Here is a 22,682-nt window from a genome sequence, read left to right as displayed (position 1 = left end):
CACTTACATCTGAAAATTTGGAGCTCAGAGCCTCCAATGACAGATACATCACTCAATATGATGCTTTCTAATTCATCCATTTTTGGGGATAAACCCTGGAGAAGAATAGAGGGTATATCTTTTCTTGTAAGTTAGGGCCCTTTATTTTTAAGATTTTTATTGAGAATAGTTTATTAGTTACTATTAATTCATTGGTCAATTTTTGGTTGATTAGACTGTTTTATATATGTAACTATATAACTTTTATGACTATATATGTATATGGTTCCTATTATTAACCATTTAATATGGTTCCTAAATGATGACTCCCAGCCATAAAATTGTTTTGTTAAAGCTTCATAACCATAATTTTGCTACTATTATGAATTGTAATGCAAATATACTATATATAGCATATTGGATATGTGACCTCCCCCCAAAGGGTCATGATCCACAGATTAAAAATCACTGCTCTAGAGGAACAGAATTGATAGAAAAAAATACATATTACAGAAGGGCTTTAATAGCCTTATATGGCACATATTGTTGGGTATTTCAACAGTCACTGCACACTGCAAAGAATGAAAACCTAGTAGCATCTCAATGGCAAGACTGAATCTCTCAGCAGATTTAATTTGTGCTAATGACCTGGAGGACTGCCTATTAGATACAGTAGAAGGAAAAAGAAGCTGGATTATAATGTCAGTAAAGGATGGCAAAATCAGTATCATCAACAAAGTAGCAGGACCTACTACTAGCAAGGGGCAAGAGCAGAATGGTTCACTGTGGTTGGCATTATGTTGAGGTCTTCGATCCATTTGGACTTGAGTTTTGTGCATGGTGATATATACGGATCTATTTAATCTTTGTACAAGTTGATACTCAGGAAACACATTATGTTTAGGTATGTTCATTGTATCGTTGTGTCCCTGCTCTCTCCAAGACCTTTATCATGAAGGGATGTTGTATTTTTCAAAGGCTTTTCAAAAAAAGAACTAATACCAATGCTCCTCAAATTGTTCCACACAATAGAAACAGAAGGAATATTGCTAAACTTTTTTTTATGAGGCTGCATTTACTCTGATACCCAAACCACATAAAGACATGACTAAGAAAGAGAATTACAGACCAATCTCACTCATGAACATTGATGCAAAATATACTCAATAAAATACTGACAAATTGAATCCAAGAATACATCAGAAAAATCATCCACCATGGATGCAGGGCTGGTTCAACATACAAAATCTGTCAATGTAATCCACCATATAAACAAACTGAAAAATAAATACCATATGATCATCTCATTAGATGCTGAAGCATTTTTCCTGCTTCATTGTCTTTGAATTTAGAAGCTGAGGAGTTAGAAACTTTTAGAGTAATAAATTGTTTTTCTTCTTATGATGAGAGCTGCCTTGTGGATGTGGAACCAAGGTCCTCTGCAAGTGTAGCAAAGATTCTTAATCACTAAGTCATCTCTCCAGCCTGTGTTGTTAATATGGACGTGGGCAATAAAACCATGAAAGTATAATTAATTTATATAGGGAAGTAGCTACTGTAAACTCAAGTGAGTGCAAGAAGGATGTAAGTCCACAACACTGAGTAGGTTTAATAGAAGCTTCTTAAAAAGAACTTATTATTGAGAGAACCCTATCCCAGTAGCTGCCAAACATTATTTAAAATAAAGAGGAAATGAACAAAACTGTGATTACTAGTCCGTCTCAGGGTTCTGTACATGGCGGTGGTAGATTAAAGGACTTCAATTCTAGATCTTTTCTTTCCAAGCTGCATATTATTGGTTCACATATTAGTTTTAAGTTATGTATTTTTTAATGCAGAACCCAGTTACAAACTTCCAGCTCTGGTCTAGCATACATGTTGACAGTGTTTGTTGGTTTAATGATTATCCATTGTTTTACCACTGTTGTCTTTCTGTTTGGATTATTGCTATTCTGAAATGATAAAGATTAATTATTATTAACAATAAAAACCCAGGAAGCAGCAGTGAGTGTTTGACACTGAGTCTCATAATTTCTCTAGTGATGAAAGTTGTATCAGAAAATAGGAAGTAAAACAAACAATATTCATTTTTTTTGTAGCTTGTCCTGTATGTGAAGGGTATGCTATATTTTCTGTGTATAACTTCACTGTGACATAGCTATCTTCAAAAAACAGGGCTCTTATGAAGTATGAGTTAGGCAGGAAATGTCAAATCAGCCAGTAAATGGAAACGATGGGAATAATTTACTATTTTAAAATTATCTAATCTTGAAATTCAAGCTTTCTCTCAAGGGTGACCTTGTAGTGAGTCATCTCTTGATAGTGAAGCAATTAGTTCTCCAAGAGTGACAGAACAGCGTACATAGAATTATAAGATATAATCAGGGCCCATTTCACTGCTATATTTCTCTAGAAGAAAAGGAAGAGCCCTTTTGGAAAACTGCAGTGACAAGAGAAGAATACAGTTATTGTTTTCATTATGGAATAATAGAACATTGGAAGTAGAGAAAGAAAAGCCAGCATTTAAAATAAGAAAATTCTATTTTTTTTTAAAAAAAGTAAGAGATGGTTGAAATTAAATCTACAATGGACAAGAAAATGGAGGAGGAAGAAAACCAGGAAAGGATTTTAGATCATTCTAGAACAGATAAAGAGTAAAATCAGTAATAGAAAAAGAGATGGTAGAAAAATAAAAAAAATCAACATGAAACAAAGATAATCAAATACCCCAACCGAGTAAATTTATTAGAGAAAAGCAGTCTTTAGCCTAAGATGAAATAATGATTGACATCTATGATTACAGCAATGGGTACAGTGATAACCCCTGCTTCTTTGGAGGCTGAGAAGGGATGACCTTGAAATCAAGGTGACTCTGGGCTATCTAGTGAAACCTTATTTTAAATTATGTGACTTTATAAACATACAAAATGTTACAAATTTTTATACTAAAGTAGAAAATATGTTTTATTATATAACATCATTAATTTCTGTGAGATATTTTACATTTCCATCTTATTTTTAGTGTTTTGGGGTAGTAACTTTCTGCATTCACTTTATAGTTTCATACCTGCCATAGTACATCTCGTCAGATGACTTAAGGAAAGCCTGCCTCTAGAACTTCCTACTTTTCCTAGTGCAAACTGCTCTTCAGTACTTTTCATCATTGTCCCAAGTTTTTTTTTTTTTCTAAGACCCTTGTTTGAAATAGACTGGGAGGAGAATGGCCTCCTGTTCCTAGGAGATAATCAATTTTTTTTCATAGCTGTGATAGCAAATAGTCACCTGTGGGGTTTTTAAAAAAATGTACTTAATCAATGTCAGTTCTGTACGCCGTCAGAATGGATTTCTCATGCGTATGTAGGATGGATGGCGGTACACGTCAGTGAACACACATTTGCAAGTCAACTAGATAGGAACAACACACACTTCAAAAAGTCAGTTGATCCAAAGAACACTCTTCTGAGAGATCATCAATCAAAGGCATGCTCATCTCAGGGACCATGTGTTTACAAGAGAAGTTCATAGAATTAATACTCCCAAAGCCTGACAATCACTGCTTGCTGCTTTTCCCCAAGAGCGTGGATAATTTCACCAGCCCTATTTCCTCTGATAATCTGCATGATTGGTGTATTCTCCCCATTCCTAGTTAGGCAAAAGTTTCAGCTTCATGCTTTTGCTTAAAATTGATGGTTGGATTTTATTCCTTTGGCAACTAAGAATTCCGTGGTTAATAATTATGGGTAATCATGGAATAAAAGCAAGAAAAACAAAGCCAAATAACTGTAAATTCTGGCATAGCAGGATTCTGAATGAAATATATTTGGATTGGGTTTTTAATAACTCTATAATCCTTTTTGATATAATAAGAGAAACTTGAGTAAAAATTGTGATTTCTGCATTAGAGAATTCTAAGCAACCATACCAAATTCTATAAAAATTATAATGTCCTATAAAACAGTCGAGAATTCTAGGGATGCTATGATTCCTTATTATTTATAATTCTTGACTCTGGCTCCCTGAAAATTTATCTCCAAATTTCAAGCCAGCCTTATTCAACATAAATAATGCTTTCCCTCTGGTGACTTAGCCCTGACCTGGAAATTATCTTTTCATCTTTCTCTTCATTTAACATGAACATTCACTTAAGACACAAACAAGGTTAGCAGATGGTCCTAAAGTTTTAGAGCAAGAGATCTCACATCACAGCAGAAAAGCTACTATGGAACACATACCATCATGTTCCCAAAACTCACTTCCCTCACCAGCACTTCTCATTTCCTTCTGGAGACAGCCACGTGTTCTCACTTTATTGCCTAAGATCGCTCTGTATTTAATGTAGGCTCTGAGAGTACGTACAGCTTGGCATGGTGTTCCATCACCCTAAAGCAACATTGTGGACAACTTTGAAAGCAGCATTCCAAAACCATACATATAAAAAACACTATGTCAAGTTTTTAAGAGGGTAGTGAGTTAATGACATTAACTTGAAGTTATAAAATTTCCATTGACATCCTGTTATCTTTGACAGATGAAAACAAAGTGAATTTAAAAAGTCATCATATAAAAATAGTAAAACTGAAGATTGTTTTTTAAAACAGTTAAAGGAAAACTAACACAGCTGTCATTTATCTCTTCTATTCTCTCCTCTACACTACACTCTGTGCACCAACCTCAATTTATACCTTATTGTTCCATCATTGCCTTTAACTTTTACAACAGTGTGTTCTGTCTCCCCTACTGGAAATTCTTTTGTCATGGCTCCTGGGCAATTTTCTGACATCTAAGTGTATTCTAAATGAAACATACATTTCTGAAGATTCGATGTTAACATCTACAGATGAGGGAAACCATATGATGTCTGCATTTTGGGGGGTCAGAATCATTTTACTCAATGATTATTTCTACCTCTACCAACTTACCTACAACTTTCATAATTTCATTTTTATAGTAGCTGAATAATATTCAAGTATATAAATATATTATACTTTCAATGTTTATTCATTAATTGATAGACATCGAGGATATTCCCATTTCCTGGCTGTTGTGAGCATACCAGCAAAGAATAGCAACAAGCAGGTATCTCTAGAAAAGGAGAGGAGGATATGTTGTCTTTTGAGGGTCGATATTGCTGGATCATATGATAGATCTGTTTTTAGCTTTATGGAGGGTCATCAGCACTGAATTTTGTAGTAACATCATCAATTGCCATTATCACCCCCCCAGTACATAATGATTTTCTATCCCAATGTCAAAATAGCACTTATCTTTTTTTTAAAAGATTTATTTATTATTTATGTATTCATTCATTCAGTCAGTCAGTCAAGTATCCTGCCTGTAGGCCAGAAGAGGGCACCAGATCTCATTATAGGTGGTTGTGAGCCACCATGTGGTTGCTGGGAATTGAACTCAGGACCTCTGGAAGAGCAGTCAGTGCTTATCATTTTGAGAGTGCTTATCTCTCCAGCCCAGCACTTATCATTTTTGTTTTGTTTTGTTTTCCCTAGGAAGTCTGACTTGGGTAACTAAAGCACTTTTGAAAAAGATGTATGAAAAACTACTACTTTAGTATATTCCTAAAATACATGCAAATATGTAAATTCTTCATATATATGTGTGTATGTACACATAATATATAATGTGTATACATATAAACAGTTTATTATTTTGAAATTGTAATATAATAACAAAGTGTCATATCCCCCTTCCTTTTAATCCCTTTACTCCTCCCATTCACCCCATTGCTAACACAATTTCAAATTCACTGACTCCTTTTTAATTGTTGCTACCCCCCTCCCCCCACGTATCCCTTTAACAAGGCAAAGATACCCTACTAGATGTCAGAGACTAACAAATGAGGTCAGGTGTCAGGAATGGGTGATTTCTTTTTGAGTCATTGCTTAGCAATGTCCCATAGATCTCCAAACATTCAAGGATATTGTTGTTACTATTTGGTATGCTACAGAACTTGACAGTAAGACTCTATTGCTGAAGACATTTGAATCATAGAACATGACTAAATTAAGCTGGTATGGACCTGAAAACTTCATCCCCACTGGGTAGTTTTATAGTTCTAAAAAGTACTATACATGCTACCAGAGGATAAAAGTAATCATCAGTGGTACCCAGCCGTGAACCCTCTGAGATACGATAATGACTAACATAGCAAGAGATGCTCAGGGGTAAATAGTGGCATGAACATCAAGGAAGTAATCAATTATTTTCCAATTAGATTTGATCCATGCTCCACAAGATTAAACCCATACCAAAAAGCTATGACTTTAAGGTCATAGGAGCTAGAAAAGAACTTATTTCTATCATTCCAATAAATGGACATAGTATTAAACTGACTCATAATGACTTTTAGTTATAAAAGTCATAGACAAATACAATTCTGAATTACCATTTGAAAAGTTTCTATTTGCAAATGGATGGCTATTGACACAGAGATTCACAAGTTGAAAGGTGAAGAGAGACCTCAGAATGCTCAGCACTAAATGGAATCTGTGTATATTACATTGCCTTTTCAAGACTCAGGTATCATGAAAAATGGGGAGGAAAGAATGTAAGACACAGAGATGATAGATATTTACAAGGAGGTAGTACCTTCATATATGCACATATGAACTCACAGTTATTGTGGTAGCTTACAAAAAACAAACAAACAAGAAAACTGTGCAAACCCAAACAAGACCAAATCCCAGCATGGAGAGGTAAGTGACAAACACTCCCATTCCTGGACACAAGGGCTGTAGGAGAAGGGGAGACTGTTTTCTCTAAGAGTACAGTTCCTGGCTATGCCAACCACCATGCTCCAGTGGAAGACCACACATCCAATAAAACTTGGACAGCACAAATAGGTTTTTAAAAGGACTTAAAGCTCAGTGGGTACGAATGGGGGTTGTAATTGGAAGGGTGGGGGAGGAATGTGACTCTGAGCAAAACCCATGTACGAAACTTTCAAAGAACTAATAAAATTAAATAATAAAGAAAAACAAAATAATGACAGAACATGTTTGAAAGAAACTGAAATCCTGAAGGATAATTTATTTCACAAATAGCTAGAAAATCCACATGAGAAATATATGGTTTTAAGTAAAAATAATTTTAGGGAAAAGTAGAGAGCATTTTTACCTGTTTCTACTCATTAGAAATACTGCCAATATAAATACTCATTGGCATTGCTTTCCACAGGAGGTTTTGATGACTGTGAAGTGTGTTTTTGTCTCTTTACAGTGTGGCTACAGGGAAGTCATAGGCTCCTGTAAAATTTTAAGGCTGATTTGAGAGTAATGAAGTATATTTTTTTGACTATTTTGTTGACTAGGCCTTTCTTTCCCTTAACATTTACTATAAAGCATAGATGCTGAGGTACTTATAGCTGCCTATTAAAATAATAAAATACCATTAGAATGCATAATAAGCAAACAAAATAAGGTAGTATAATAGGCAGTCCTTCACACACTGACTTTTACTTTATACTTTTTTCCATAAATTAAATAAGCCAGTAATTTCTTCAGGAGACAAAACACAAATATAACCTTAGTTGTCTGCTAAATATTCTAGGTTCCATGGTTCTCTCTATTTGAGCTTTGCAGCTTGGCTCCTTTAAATTTACTTTCCGAGTTCAGATATGACTCGTTTGTGATAAGCATGGTGTAATGGAAGAACTTGTTTTATGTTAGCCATCCTATTCCCTCCTCGTTATGCCCTATGGATCTGTCTGTATCTCCACCTACTTTTACAACGGGAATTATGTCCTGATATACAAAGGACTTTCAGTATCAGTCATGTGACTGCAATGCCCTTCCATATTCTCAGTCCTTCCCAGGTTTCCAGTTACTCTTGAAATTGGTATCTTCTTAAGTAAGCCAGGATTTTATAACAGCAAACAAAGTGTACCCCATGGGACTGTACTTAGAAATTCAACAGAAATACTTTAAGTGCATATTATGAACCAGACAGCAGAGTAGGAAGTGGAGCACACACACACACACACAAAAAAAAAACTTTGAATAACATGTTAATGAAATCAAAACAAAGCCATGAATGAAATGAGATCAGTTTTATTATGGAAACAGGGGTTTGTATAAATAAAACCAAAGGCACTGATAGCTCTAACCATTCAAATACATTGGGAGGTTCATTTGAGGACTGCATTCTCTGCATTTAGCAGATATATAGTAAAATTTGAATCTAGTTTGACCCAGTAGAATTTTTATTTGTCTCCTTTTACCTGCTAGCTTTTCAAGCTATAGATCAGAGATTTCAAAGGACGCATGCTCTTCTGGATCACTTACGTTGTACTGAATGGTAAAGTAATCATAATTATTTCCATGTTGTGTCTAGTTGACTAGCAGGGCAATATTGTCAAAGAATAGAAAGCCAAGTGAACTACAGGGGGACGGAGACTGAAATTTTCAACAACTTAGGTAGTATATTTTAAAAATATAAACATTAGAGAATAACTTTAATAATTATTACATTTAAAGCCACAAGGAAAGACCTACACAGTAGATTTAAAAAAGAAATCTACAGTAAACAGAGAAAACTGTTAAAATATTTTTAACCAAGTGTAGCAAATTTTATATTTCACATAAAATGAGCTTCCTAGTCATAGCATTGTCGTTCATTTTTAATTTAATTAAGCAAAATTATTGGTATTAGTGTCATGTTTTCATATGTGTATCTAGTGAATAATGATCAAATTAGGGTCACTAACATTTCCATCTCGAGCATACATATTGATCCAATCCAGTGTGATTTCTCAGTGTAAACATATAATATTATTATCAAATCAGCATAATCAATTTGTCTTTTCTTATGATGACTTTGTATTTGGAGAATATATTGACAGAGTACAATGAATTCTAATCACTATACCATGCTGTAGACACTAGACTTGGCCTTTCTGCCAAACACCGCCTCTATTCATTCCCATTACCCAGCTTCCCTCCAATGTCCCTCCTTCTTACCTGTTCTAACTGCAGTGATCACTATTTCACATGCAGATCCACTTTGGAAAAAAACATGTATAAGAGAGATCATGTGGTTTGTGCCTTATTCTCTTTTACTTCACTTAATATATAGTGCTCTAGGTTTTACAGTTTCGTTTACATTTTAATTTACCTTTATATAAGGGTATTAAAAAGCAAATGTAAAACCTATATTCCTGAATGACTCAGCATAGACTGAATGAAAGTTCATTCTTTAAGATATTGAGGACAAAGTTAATGTGGACAGGAACTTTTATTAACTATGGAGAAGGTCAATCACAATGCTTTCCTCAATGTAAATAAAACTCATTCCTTGTTATGATCTACTTTCATGTTCGTTTGATCTTTTGAAATTTTTGTGAGATACTCTTCCTGCTAAACCAGGCTCTTCCCCAGCTCCTGAGCACAGGATATCTTCGTATTTTGGACTCACCAATAGTTGGTGTTGTAGTTGTGGATTCACACTTAGTATACTTTTTTCTAGTTCCTGCCATCTATTTATCTGCCAGTTCCAGGATTTCATTTTTCTTTACAGATGAGTAAAGTAAAACACATTCTGGGTAGTACCACATTTTCATTAACTACAGTCCACTGAAGAACATTGTGGGTGTTTCTATTTCCTATTCTAAGTAGTTATTCTACTATAGAGGCAATGGGCATGGATGGACAAGTACCCGTGGATTAGGATGTTGCATCTTTTGGGCATATACAAAGAAGGTGTATAGCTGCATCATACGTATATGTATATGAGGTTATATGTATATATGTATGTATATATCCTAATTTCCATCCTAAAAACCTTATTCTTATATCCATGGCTAAATGTGCCTCTCACCCCTCATGGAAGAATCGTCTTCCTGCAGCAGAGAGAGACCATTACAGAAATCCACAACTGGTCAAAGTGTATCAAATAAATGGTCATAGGACAACTCCAACTTAACACAGCTACATACACATACTTGGTTGATTTTGCATCATGTGTACTCATATCCCTTTGCGTGTTTTTCAAGTCTATCTTTTGTTTTCAAGTTTTAAGAACTTTATAACTGAATATTAATCATGGCTAAGTCATTTTAGAAGCAGAAACTTAAATTAAGAAAATCCCCCCACCATACTGGCAAGTCTTTCTTGCATTTTCTTATTTAGTGGCTGATGTGTGAGAGCTCAGCCTAGTGTAGTTGTTATCACCACTGGGCTTGTATTCCTGGGTTCTATAACAAAGAATACTGAGCAAGCCATGAGAAACAAGACAGCAAGCAGCACCCTTCTATGGACTTCTATGCATCAGGTCCTGCCTCCAGCTTCCTTCCCTGTTTGAGTTCCTTTACTGACTTCCTTCAGTCATAGCCCTTGATGTAAAACTGTAAGATAGAATAATCCCTTTACTCCCCTGAGTTGCTTTTGGTCATGGCATTTTATCCCATCAATAGAAACTCTAAGACAAGATATATAGACCATTTTCTGTCCCCCTTTCTAGCTTCTCCAATCGTTAACAGGCCATGGACCATTTGTAAAAAGTCAATTAACACAAAAACATTAAGCAAGCTATATGCTTTCTTCAGATTTTGCCAGCTGTATCTCTCTACTCATTTCTTCCTTCAGAATCAAATCCAGAATATGACAGCTGAATAAGTCAGACAATTTATTTGTGGCCTTCAGCTGTAATATTCAGTTCTTCCTGTCATTACTCTTGAAAATTCAGGTGAGGATGTGTGACTCACTTTATAGTTAACTCTTTTTATTTAATTGTGTTTAATGTTTTTTGTTGTTGTCTGAGAAGATTCAAGCTGTAGGCCATGAGAGGGGGTATCACAGAAGTGTGATGTACTTACCTCATCACACCAGGTTGGAAAGTGTCGTCAGAGTTTGTCACTAGAGATGTTAATGTTAATAACATCATAGTCTTAAGGATGGTGCCAGCTAGACCTTCCACCTATTCCTTCCATATTCTGTTCTCTGTGAAAGAGGTGTCAAGTTGGGCTACACCCAGGAGTAGACTTAAGCTTTTTTTTTTTTGTGGAAAGTGAATGAAGTATTTGCATGTAATAAGTGCAACTTTTGTGGAATGAATATTTATTTTGAATCTTACTTATTAGTACACTTACTTATATGAGGGTGAATTCAGGGGCTGTGTTTTCTCAGCTGAACTGCATCTCCATTTATTTGTTTGTCTGTCTGTCTGTCTGTCTGTCTGTCTGTTGTTTGTAGCAGCCTAAAGCATTAATTACTAAAAACTTACTACAAACTCACACATACAGATTGAATTTTGTTTCTGGTATGTCCCAGAAAGTTCTCTTCTCTCTTTTTGCTCTCCTCTTTTCTTTCTTCCTTTCTTTCTTTGTTTCTTTCTTTCTTTCTTTGTTTCTTTGTTTCTTTCTTTTTTTGGTTTGTTTTTTTAGCACTGCAATGTTTCAGAATTGTCTCCCATTTTCCTTGTCCTAGAGAAGAGTTGTCTATAGCTTTCTTATGGTCTTGTGGGACTTTAGAGGCAAGTATTATTTTTAAGTGGAAAACGGGATATGCAGGGTATATATTGTCATTGCTCCTAAAAACTTTACACAGATATAGCTAATGTTATGCAACTTTATTCATATGTACACATGGCTTTGTTTCTGTATCTGTGTATAGAAATAAAAGTGAACTCACAGTGGCAATTAATGTTTTTGTTTTAGTATTACAATTACAACACATTATATCATTTCACCTTTGTTTCATATCCCCAAACTCTTTTATAAAATTCTCCTTGCCCTTTTCAAAATCAATAGTCTCTTATTTCATTAATTGTTATTTCATGCATAGTGACAACGCAGCCATTATATTTTCTGTATTTGTAATATTGTCTTCTTTCATGAGCAACCTTGCAAATTCTACAAAAATTTTATTAATTCATGTATTTTATTTAATACATAAAAATAGTTTCAGAATTTCTTAACTATATTCCGTATAGGGAAAACAAACATTTAATAGGAAGGAACACATCTACTCCTCTTTATGTAGTTAATCCAACCTTATTCTTTTCTGATTTTGTGTTGCCCAAATCTGTTTCCCAAAATAAATTTAACTAAGATATCATTCCTAATTCATTACAAAAGTCAGTTTCCCCTCTGTCTTGGAGACACATTCTGTTCAATTTTATTTGTATTCTGTATACCTTAACAATGTATTTAGGAGTTTTGTGCCTTTTGTATAATTTGCCCAACAGTTGAAGACTATACAGAATAATATGTTGTCCCACATTTCCCCATGCAATCAGAAAATTACTTATAGCCAGTTAAGCATCTAAGCCAGGTAACCATGGATCTGCTTCTTTCTGTCTCAGTTTTGCTTTTTTCCTGAATTCAGATACTTGCTATCACACAGTACTTATTAGACATTTGGGGCTTTCTGTTTTACTTGAAGAAATGGATTTGGGATTTAGACATTGGGGCCTATGTATACAGATCAGTGGCAAAGCACTTGCCTAGCAGACACAAGAAAGGCCTTGGATTCATTTCTCAGCATTGAAAAGAAAACAGAAACTTTTGTGAGAGTCGTGAAATCAATAGCTCTTTTCTATGCTTGAATAGTATATCCTATTGATATTCCAGTTTGTTCTTCAATTTAGCAGTTAAATACAGCACTTGTTTGTTTATTTCAGACAGAGTGGCAATATATGGGTCATGCTGGCTTTGAACTTTCCACACTGCCCTAAGACATTTTCTCTTACCCCAATCTTTTGAGTGCACGACTTATAGGCATGTGTTACTGCACCCAATGACATTTTGATTATTGATAAATTTTTATGAAGAAGTATTAATTTGCTATTCATATTTACATGCTTTTAATGTGAAAAATGAGTATTCTCTTCTCTTGGGTAGATACATAGAAATGGAATCATTGGGTCATATAATATGTTTATACAAAGGGTATCTAATTTATGGTAGTTCCACTTGTGATCTTAGAAAGTTTACAGCCATTTGAAAATGGTATTCTGTTGGGACTAATGAGTCCTGGCCTTCAGCTGCTCTTCCTTCCTAGAACCTTCTAATTAAAGTTACTAGAAGCTGTGCCTAGCTTAGAGGATCAGAGGATGGGATTTTCACCTGTTGACCATTGACTGCAGTGTATTTAAGCCTACATGGTGATAATAAAGAGGGGCTTTTGGTACAAGTGATTGAAGGTCTGTGTGTTGGTCTGTCTCTGCATCTGTGTTCTCAATCTCCAACCTCTTGCCTGAAGCTCATGAACTGAGGTCTAGCGCATAGAGCACAGACCGGGGCTGCGGTGCGTGGCAGTATTCAAATGGTAGAATCTATATTCCAAATTTTGACGTTTTACTGCACAGCAGTGGTTCTCAATCTGATCTGCCTGCCATGACCCTTTGGAGACGTCAGTGGACCCTTCTACAAGGGTCATCTTAGACCAAAGAAAATCATAGATATTCACATTAAGATTCATAACAGTAGCAAAATTACAGTTTTGAAGTCCCAACAAAAATAATTTTGTGGTTGGAGGTCACCAAAACATGAGGAACTGTATTAAAGGGTCACAGCATTAGAATTGAGAACCAGGTGGTGTAGAGGTTATGACACCCCATAGTGATGGGCTGTTCTGTTCTCTGCCTTTGTGTTCACTGAACTGTCACTATAGATGCAGTATCTGCACTCTCCTATATAAGGAAAGGATACACCCTTTTCTACAGTAATTGTTCCGCTTTGAATTTCCATAATAATGAGTCTTTAGCATGCACTTAGTGCTACTGTTCCAAAAACTGTATTTTGATTATAAGAGGAGAAAATAAAACAGATGAATGAAATGCAGTTCACCTACCTCATTTTATAATTTCAATGTAGTCATAAGAAAAATTCAAACATTATAACCTTCTTCAACTCTCAAAATCTAATCACCTATCCAGTCCTGCTTCTGTACAGAAGGATCAAATGTCAGGATCCTTCACTCTATGAGTGCGCAGATCTACTAACCTCACACAGGAGCCACCCAGAAAAAGGCAGGGGGAACAAAAGCAAGGCTCAGAATGTGGGTCCAGGCTTAGTGGAATTTGATATGTAGAGGTAGCATTTCCTGGTACCTTGCGGATGATGCATGTTTGGATTAGAATAACGGAAGTGCTGCTGTCGCAGGCTCACATTTTTCTGGGAGAAAGGAATGTGATGCCTACTTTTTCCTATTCCTTTGAGTAAGCTTACCGTCCTCTTAAACCTCTTCTGCTTTTGTTTTCTTCACTTTTAAAATGTTTTATTTCTAATAAACACATAAAATGAAATACATTTGATTGATATTATTTGATTTTCATACTAGTATAACTTTTTTTGTGTTCAAAGCAGGTTATGCACATGTTTTTCCTGAAACAGTTATCACCTTATTATGAATAAGCATTCAAAATCCTATCTTTTAGGTTTTCTTTAAATATTAAAATGAAAGTATAAAAATTTTCACATAGGCTTAATACTTCTTCAAACAAAAACAGCACCATAAACCAGACTTAACTTGTTTTTCAGTCCTGCAAAATGAACAATAAAAACAACTTATCCCTGTATTGATCACTTTTCCTTTTCTTTTAATTGAACTTACAAAAGCATATATGTTCTATAAATAACTGTGTGATGTAGCTATCATTTAGTCAATATTATTAAACACATTTACAACAAATACCTAGTAGAGAACAAAATATAAAATAAGAAACTGACTTGACCTTAAAATTCCATTTCAAATTATATCTATCAAAGGCATATCAAGAACATTTTCTAAAAATATTTATGTCTTTCTTTCTAAGAATGCAAAGATACCGAGTTTAAAAATTTAAAGATATTCCATATAATTGAATGCCAGTGTATTATTTTACCATAACTATTATTTCATGCTATAACTTTCAAATAGTATTAAGTTTAAATTTTCAAAACATCTCCTGAGATCAGATTATCTGAATTTATTGTATTTAGAATGAACTTTAACTTTAGCTTATAATTTTCCAAAAAAAATATGCAATATCTCTATTTTCAAACCAAATACATTTTCCACACCACCAAGCAGATTAGAAAACGTGAACATATACTCACACTGTAGAGAAGAGCATGGGAAGCAGAGACAGGTGTTGAGCTACTCCAGTGAGTTACCAGATACTTGAATTGTCACATCCTAAACCTGTTGAAATGTAAATAATAAGAGAGATTAGTTCAATGTGCAGTTACCTCACCTTATGAACACATAACTTTTCAAATAGCATTACTGTTTCTCTCACTCGTGGTTTTCCTTCCCTTTTATTTTATTTTATTTATTTATTTATTCTTTTTGTTTTACGAGACAGGGTTTCTCTGTAGCTTTGGTCCCTGTCCCAGAACTAGCTCTTGTAGACCAGGCTGTCCTCGAACTCCCAAAGATCCGCCTGCCTCTGCCTCTGGAGTGCTGGGATTAAAGGCGTGTGCCACCACTGCCCGGCGTGATTTTCCTTTTAGTTCTTAGGCCAATTTTATCAAAGTGTATAAAATATCAGCAGTGCCTGGTATTTATAAAATTTTTAAGTAACAAATTCTGTAAAACTTTAAGGGAGTGAGTAAATCTTAATAACCAAATACATACATTTCATACAATATGCTTTTATAATGTCCATTATTAGTAGTATAAATTGCATGCACAGGAAAATACAAAATTAAAGAAAGTTACTAAATTAATTAATGTTTTCATTGTATAGATGGGCAATAAAATAAAAATCAAATTTCTAGATGATTTACATAAGCATCTTTCATTTTCAAGGATATATTTGTAAGACAACCTACACAGTTTATACAGGTAAAGGGAACTGCTTTCACGCATTCTTGAATAACTTCATATTATTATGAATAAGATTAAAATTAATTAAACGATGGGAAGTTGACTCCATTGAATTCAACCACACTAGACAGCAACAAATATCATTTTAGAATGTAGAGTCATCTGTCAGTGTAAGTATGAACAGCTTCAAATATAATTCTACTTCAACATCCCTCTCTTTCTGCAGCTCTGGTATTACTGGTGTTTGTCACCTATTGCCACAGAGAGCAAACATCTTTATCTTAACAAAAAAATTAAGTCAGGTAAAGAGTCAGATTTCACCTGAAGATAATACCTTCTTAAATTGGGCTGGACAGATTTGTATAATATGTAAAATAAGTTTTGTTATAAAATCAACAATTTGCTTATCCTTAGAGGTGACTAAAGCTAATGGTTAGATACCTTGTACACTTACACATGCGCATAAATTCATAGATTACATACATATACACATTACACACATACGTACATATATAGATGTGCACACATTTTATGTACACACACAGAGAATCTCTTGTTCCAATGCCGTAGTTCACAAAACCTTAAACTTAGTACCCCTGAAATTAGTGTATTTAAAGGAAAAACATCTCCTGATCTTAATGAGGAGGCATACAATGTCTTCAGTTATGCATAGTAGAGATGAAGATAATTTAAATTTCTGTCAAATTTAGTGCTCCCTCTCCCAAGGTATGTCATTTAACATTGGTTCAAACACATTTTAAGAAAATACAAACACGTCCCCAGTTAAGTGAGGAAAAATAAAAAAAAATACAAATATGAGGAAATGTTCTGCGGATTATACAAAAGAAATCTCACCTAGATTTTTTTTTCTTTCCTCCAAATGTATCACAATATGGAGATGTGCCGCCTCATGGCACATCTCATTGGCAACATTTATTCGCGATATTGTGGGGGCCACACGCTAAGCTGCAGTCCTAGGGAAGTTTGGTTTTCCTCAAAGTTATGATAATTCAAATCTTTCATGTGTACTAAGACTTGAGAAGTACCAAGACTCATGGACAACTGTAGCCCTGCCATCACAAAGCCTTATTTGTTAGTTGTAGACTTTAATTATACATGGATTCCTGAGAATCATATTAAGATTATTCGGCTTAGGTATCTACTTTCAATATTGTTAATCTTTCAGCATTAATATTGTTAATATTTTCAGCATCGTTAAAAAGAATAGTGAAAGTGCTGTAGTTGGTAGAATTTCTTCTGTAGAATTGTATTGCCTCATATTTAGGGCTGCTGAAATGGTAAACCACAAAACAGCATTTTATTTCAATAATGCATGCAATGTGTTAGTTGTTATTCTTGACATAACAGATATTAATAAAGAGGAGGGTTCAGTTTGGGAACGCTAAGTCTCATGGAGCAAGTCCTGTTTGAATTTAAAGGACCTGACCCTACATTTTAGAATTTCCATGCTGAAAAGTACACACTACCAAAATCCACAGGTCAAAAACAAATAATATATACTCAAAGACAAAAAAAAAAAAGTCACTGTACCTGTATCTTGTGAGGTGATGGGAAGTGGGGTTAGTTGGGTAGACTGCATCATACCATGAAGGCTTGAAGTTCATTCTAAGAAGCTCAGATTTTTCTCAAAGAACTATGGGATAGACAGGGTTGGACTATGGGATGAACATGATCTGATTAAAATCAGAAACCACGGCCATCCAAAAGATCATTGTAATAGTTGCATGGAGGTGGTTAAATTGTTGACATTGTTTTCAGAAAGAAGGTGTTTGGATTTGTGAAATATTTTAAATTTGATTAATTTTATCGTTTCATTTAATCTTTAACTTCTTATTTTGTGTATATGGGTATTTTGCCTGCAAGTACATCTTATCACTATTTGTGTGCCTGTTGCCTATTGGGGCCAAGAATGCTCAGATATCCTGGAACTGGAGATACAGGGGTTTCTGAGCAGCCACGTGGAAGCTGGGAATTGAGCCTGAGTTATTGGAAGACCAGCCAGTGCTCTTAACCACTGAGTCATCTGTCCATAATCAATTTTATTATTTCCTCATTGTAAATTTTTTTAGATTTATTTATTGTGTATAAATGTATATGTGTGTATGTGCGTGTGTATGTGTGTGTGTATGTGTGTGTATGTGCGTGCGTGTGTGGGTGTATGGGTGTATGCAGATGTGAGTGTGCTTGTTCCTCAGCTTGTGTGTAGAGGTCTGAGAACAATCCATTTTACTTGCTTTGCTTTCATTATGTGGTTTCTGGGGCTCAAAGTCAGGATATTGCGATCATGGCAAAGTACTTTTACCCTCCATGACACCTCATAGGTCAAAACATTGGTAAATTAAAATATTTTACTTCTTTTCTCTATAGAGGTGTTTATTTGAGTAATAAAAAAATGAATATTTACACAGGACACTGAAGAACATCTGAGTAAAACAAATACCTACTAGTTTTATATATTTTTTCAATTAATGTTTATTTACTTGATCAAAGAGACTATAAATCATTAATCATACCACTGCATTGTGTAATAAATCCAAAGAATAGAGAAATAGGAAAGGAAACATTACTTTGAAAGGAAAAAACTTTAGAGGAAATTAAATGATGTTTCTGATATGATCTTAGGTATATTCAAAACTTCATTCTGGTCATACAATCATGCTTCTTGATTCAGATCTCTAGAAGTGATTAAAGGCCAATGACTTTTGAACAAATAATGACAATTACTTTATGCCATTTATAGTAATAAATGAGATTTGCTTCCAGAAGATGTTACAAAGTCAATTCCTGTGGCTGTACTTCAGATCGAATTTTATGGCTTCACAATTACTCAACTGGGTCTTCACGACCACATTAATTCAACATGCATTCTTCTAAATGCCTTCTGTGTAACCAAGAGCAGCTAAGTGCTATGAATATCAGGGTTTCTAACACATTCTACTTGCCCTTGAAAGGGTCATATCTAGGGGAAGAAGGAGAGGCAGACTAATGAAGAACTTTCTATGAAATGTTTGTCTGGGGACACAAATGTAGCAGTGCTCCGTTTTCCCTGGCAGAAATTAAGTAGAAAATACACTGTGGCTGGTTAATGGTGAATTGTACCCACAGTGCAGCATGCTTGTATACAGGAAGGAAGGATAATAGAGTATGGAAGTAAAACATCATCTGACTTCAGTGGATCAGAGACATAGAAATTGCAACAGAGGACACACAGGAAGTGCAACAGAACACAAGAAGGCAGGGAAGATGAACAAGGGTCTAGCTACTGAAGAGTTTGAACCTATCATCACTAATTTCAGTAAGTAATTAAAATTTATCTATAATATATAGGCAGTTTTAATGTGTGTGTGGGTGTGTGTAAGAGTGGATAAACAGAGTCTATGGTCTATATCCTCACTCAGTCCTATAAATAGCTGCGTACATCACTGTTATTCCCGTATGAAGAGCATTACATGTTCAGAAACTAAGTAGCTGAGACAAGTGTCTTAGTATTTCTTTTGCTGTAAGGAAACACCATAACCACAGCAACTCTTATAAATGAAAACATTTTATTGGGGCCCGGCTTACAGGTTTAGAGGATAAGCCCATCATTGTCATGGCAGGAACCCTGGTGGTGTGCAGGCAGACATGGTGCTAGTCAAGGATCCAAGAGTTTTACATCAGATTGTCAGACAGAAGGAAGAGAGGAAGACATTGGGTTTGGCTTAGGTATCTGAAGCTCTAAAGCCCACTCTAGTGGCAGACTTGTTCCAAAACAGCCACACCTCGTAATGACACTCCCTAAGCATTCCAGTATAACTCTATAGCAGCCATTCTTATTCAAATAACCACACAAAGTTCACCAAAATAAACAGTATAGTTACACTCTAATCCAGAAAGTTTATTCCAGATACCTGCTCTTTAAATGCAGGTCTGACTCATGATCAATGTGTGAGGCCCTAAAGCAGTGGTTCTCAACCTGTGGGTTGTGAGCTCTTTGGGGTCAAATGACCCTTTCAGGGGAGTCACTTAAGACCATCAGCAGACACAAATATTGCTGTTACAAAACATAGCAGTAGCAAAATTACAGTTATGAAGCACCAACAAAAAATATTTTTATGGTTCTATGGGTCACACAACATGAGGAACTGTATTAAAAGTTTATAGCTATAGGAAAGTTGAGAACCAGTGTCCTAAAGGGCTTCTTCTGTATAATGAACACAGTAAAAAAGGAACAAACAAAAACTTGCTTACAATCAAGAAATGTTGATCTTCCTTTTCTGTTAAGCAAATACGTGACTAAGAATCCTGATCCAACTTTCACAAAACCAGGTGAAAAGGACAGGAGTGGGGGGAAATCACTAAATGTTTCTTCAGCATTCTACTTTGAACTATATTTTGAACTGCATATACTAAAGGTCATCTCAGGTGGTCCATATATTGATGACAAGTTACAAAAAGGATGGCTATGGGAGGGGAATCTAAATTCTGATAGTTTCTAAAGTAATTTTCATTATTTAGAATTGGAATCTCTTAAAAGTGGGATTTCCTTTTAACTTCCCCATTGTCTAGTTGATTTGGTTGATCCATATGTGCCTTCTGCACAAAGTAAGGACCACTAATAGTCTCTCAAAGCACACCTAGGCTTCCCCAACACCCACCCCATCAAGATATTCCAGCCCTGAATATTGCAATGCAAATGAGCCACAAGAAAATGACCTTAACAGCAATGAAGACAACAGAGGTTCTGAATGAGTAAATGAATAAAGTTTTAAAGAAATCAAGGAAACTATGAACAAAAAAAATGAGGAAAAGATTAAATCCCTTAAAGAAAGAAAAAAAGACATACAAGAAGAGGACATGTGAAGAAAATAAATAAAACTGTTCAAGGCCCACAAAAAAAACTAGAAACATTAAAAAAATACACACACAAACTGGAGGAATCCTGGAGATGAAAAATTCAGTTAATCAAACAGGAACTATAGATGCAAGCAACATCAACAGAATACAAGAGATGAAAGAAAACAAATCTCAGGCAAAAAAGATATGGAAGAAATTGATTCATCAGTCAAAGAAATTATTAAATTTTAAAAATCCCTACAAAAAACAAATAGAAAATTTGGCATATAATGAAAAAAAAAGGCAAACTAAGATTTGGAATAGAAGAGGGAGAATTGCACCTCAAAGGAACAGGAAATTTTTTTAAACAAATCATAAGAGGAAATTGCTCCCCAAATAATGAAGGTTATGTCTATTAAGGTACAAGATGCTAACAGAACACCAAATAGATTGGATCAGAAAAGAAAGTCCTCCTAGAACACAGTAGTCAAAGCACTACATAAAGAACAAAGAAAAATATTAAAAGCTACTAGGGAACAAAAAGGACAAGTAATATATAAAGGCACACATATTTGAACTTATTTAATCAATAAAACCAGAAGGGCTTACAGCTATCCTGCAGACTCTAAGAGACCACAGATATCAACCTAGACTACTATATACCCCAAAACTTCCAAGTACTGTAGATGGAGAAAACAAGCTATTGAAAGACAAAATCAAACTTAAATGATGTCTATCCAAAAATTCAGCATAATAGAACATACAAGAATAACTTGTACTCAAAAAGATTAACTATACCTATGAAAACACAGAAAGCAAAAAAAAAATCTCACACAAGCAAATCTTAAAAAAGACAAACACACACAAAAACACTACCACCACTACCAACAATAATAAAGCTACAAGATCATCATCATTGATATCTGTTAATATCAATAGACTCAATTCCCCCAAAGAAGAAGAAATTCTAAACAATATCTATCCTCCAATTGCATTTAAGTAACACATCTCAAACTGAAAAGCTTCTGTAAAGCAAAGGACACGGCCAACAAGACAAAATGGAAGCCTACAGAATAGGAAAAGATCTTCACCAACCCCATATCATACAGAGGGATGATCTCCAAAATATACAAAGAATTCAAAAAATTGGTCAGCAAAAGAACAAATAATCCAGTGAAAAATACAGACCTAAACAGAGAATTTTCAACAGAGGAATCTAAAATGGGTGAAAGACATTTAAGGAAATGCTCAACAACCTTAGTTATTAGAGAAATGCAAATCAAAACAAATTTGAGATAACACCTTACAACTGGAAGAATGGCCAAGATCAAAAACAATAGTGACAACTTATGCTGGAGAGGTTGTGGAGTGAAGTGAACACTCCAGCATTATTGGTGGGAGTGTAAGCTGGTACAGCCCCTTTGGATATCAGTATGGCAACTTCTTAGAAAATTAGGAAACAACCTTTGTCAAAACCCAGCAATACCACTATTGGATATAAATCCAAAGAATGCTCAATTGTACCACAAAGACATGTGCTCAACTATGTTCACAGCAGCATTTTTTTTTTGTCATAGCAAGAAGCTGAAAACAACCTAAATACCTCTCAACCAAACAATGGATAAAGAAAGTGTGGTACAATATACAATGAAGTACACAGCAGAAAAAATAATGACATCTTGAAATTTGAAGGCAAATGGATGGAGGTAGAAAACATCATTTTGATTGAGTTATCCCAGACCCAGAAAGACAATTTTCATATGCACTCACTCATAAGTGTTTTTTAAACATAAAGCAAAGAAAAACAGCCTAAAATTCACAGTCCCAAAGAACCTAGACAACAATGAGGATACTAAGAGAGACCTATATGGATCTAATCTACATGGGAAGTAGAAAACCATAAGATCTCCTGAGTAAATATGGAGCATGGGGACCATGGGAGAGGGTTGGAGGGGAGGGGAAAGGAGGGCAGGGGAGCAGAGAAAAATGTATAGCACAATAAAATCATAAAAAAACACTTCTCAACATCAAAGAAAGATATTATGCCAGAGAAAAGAGTTGGAAAAAGATTTTTCAAGCAAATAGTACCAAGCAGCTGTTAGTGTA

General features: G+C 34.9%; 1 protein-coding gene across 2 annotated transcripts in view; it reads right to left on the bottom strand.

The window, feature by feature from the left end:
* The window catches only part of Fut9 (fucosyltransferase 9), a 193,187-nt gene that overhangs the window by 83,042 nt on the left and 87,463 nt on the right, over positions 1 to 22,682 (bottom strand). For both annotated transcript variants that reach the window (XM_041667396.1, XM_041667397.1), the window contains exon 3: positions 15,029 to 15,113. The gene's annotated coding sequence lies outside the window, so the exon portion shown is untranslated. The remainder of the gene's footprint in view (positions 1 to 15,028; positions 15,114 to 22,682) is intronic.

Source organism: Microtus oregoni, unplaced genomic scaffold (assembly GCF_018167655.1).
Source record: "Microtus oregoni isolate MIOR12 unplaced genomic scaffold, Mior012 000017F_ref0000208, whole genome shotgun sequence".
Lineage (NCBI taxonomy): Eukaryota > Metazoa > Chordata > Mammalia > Rodentia > Cricetidae > Microtus > Microtus oregoni.
The sequence above is the reverse complement of the archived record's forward strand: the minus strand, read 5'-3'. Positions and strand labels throughout refer to the sequence as shown.